At 36.9% G+C, this 1,032-nt stretch overlaps 1 non-coding gene across 1 annotated transcript; it reads right to left on the reverse strand.

Moving 5' to 3' along the window:
• Positions 1-477: 477 nt before the first annotated feature.
• trnav-uac (transfer RNA valine (anticodon UAC)) lies at positions 478-550 on the reverse strand. Its single transcript has one exon. It is a non-coding gene; the product is annotated as a tRNA-Val (tRNA).
• Positions 551-1,032: the final 482 nt, after the last annotated feature.

The raw sequence follows: 1,032 nt of genomic DNA on the forward strand, positions 1-1,032 counted from the left end.
TTAAGTCAATCATCAGCCTATAAAATGCTGGGGAGCCACATGTGGCCTGCGGGCCTTGAGTTTGACACATGTGCATTACGCCATAGAACTGCCAATTGGTAATTGAAGTAAAGTAGCTTCGATTTCAAAGAAGCCTACATTGAAGTCGATTGGCAAATGAACAATGACGAAAGAGGAAGGCTCTTGTTGTCTCACTGCACCCCAAGAGATGCATAACCTACAAACACCATTTCTGTCTGGTTTTGAACCAGAGACCTTTTGCACGTAAAGCAAACGTGATAACCACTACACTACAGGAACTGAACTTCTCTGCTTTGTTCCAGTTTGAGGTTCCAAAGTTGATGATGTGAGATGCAACGCATGAAAATGTCAACTGAGTTTTGCACTCAGATGCCTGGATTCAGAGTACAGACCATGACACCACAGAGCCTTGTTGACCTTTAGTAAACACCTGTCATGAATAGAACATGCAAAATCTGTTTCTGTCTGGTTTCGAACCAGAGACCTTTTGCGTGTAAAGCAAACGTGATAACCACTACACTACAGAAACTCATGTTCTTTGTGGTGTTCCTGGTAGATGATCCACATTTTGTTAGAGACTAATGTCAACAATGGGCTTGGAACAATGTTAAATACTTACAGATCCTCTCAGAGAGCACAGTAACTTGGTGAACAAACTGCCAGACTTATACTTGTGCCCAATTTCACATTACAGTCCATAAACTAAGCCTGGGATCAAAAAATTGTATTGAAAATGTCATTAGCAGAGACAAATGGTTCTACAGAGACTTGGCTAAATGGCTATAAAATAAAATCAATGCTTACAAATAAAAGATGGTTCAAAAATAAAATTAACACATTAAAATAAAAAAATATCTCTGAAATACAATCACTTGAAAATTAAAAATGGTTCAAAAATAATATCAACACTACAAAATACAAAATCTGTGGAAAATAAAATATTATGTATGTTGTTTTGAAAAACATTAGAATATAAGCACTTTGATCAAATCTTCACTGTGGTAAGATCAT

The sequence above is a fragment of the Poecilia formosa genome, unplaced genomic scaffold, assembly GCF_000485575.1.
Source record: "Poecilia formosa unplaced genomic scaffold, Poecilia_formosa-5.1.2 Scaffold246, whole genome shotgun sequence".
In the NCBI taxonomy this organism is placed as follows: domain Eukaryota; kingdom Metazoa; phylum Chordata; class Actinopteri; order Cyprinodontiformes; family Poeciliidae; genus Poecilia; species Poecilia formosa.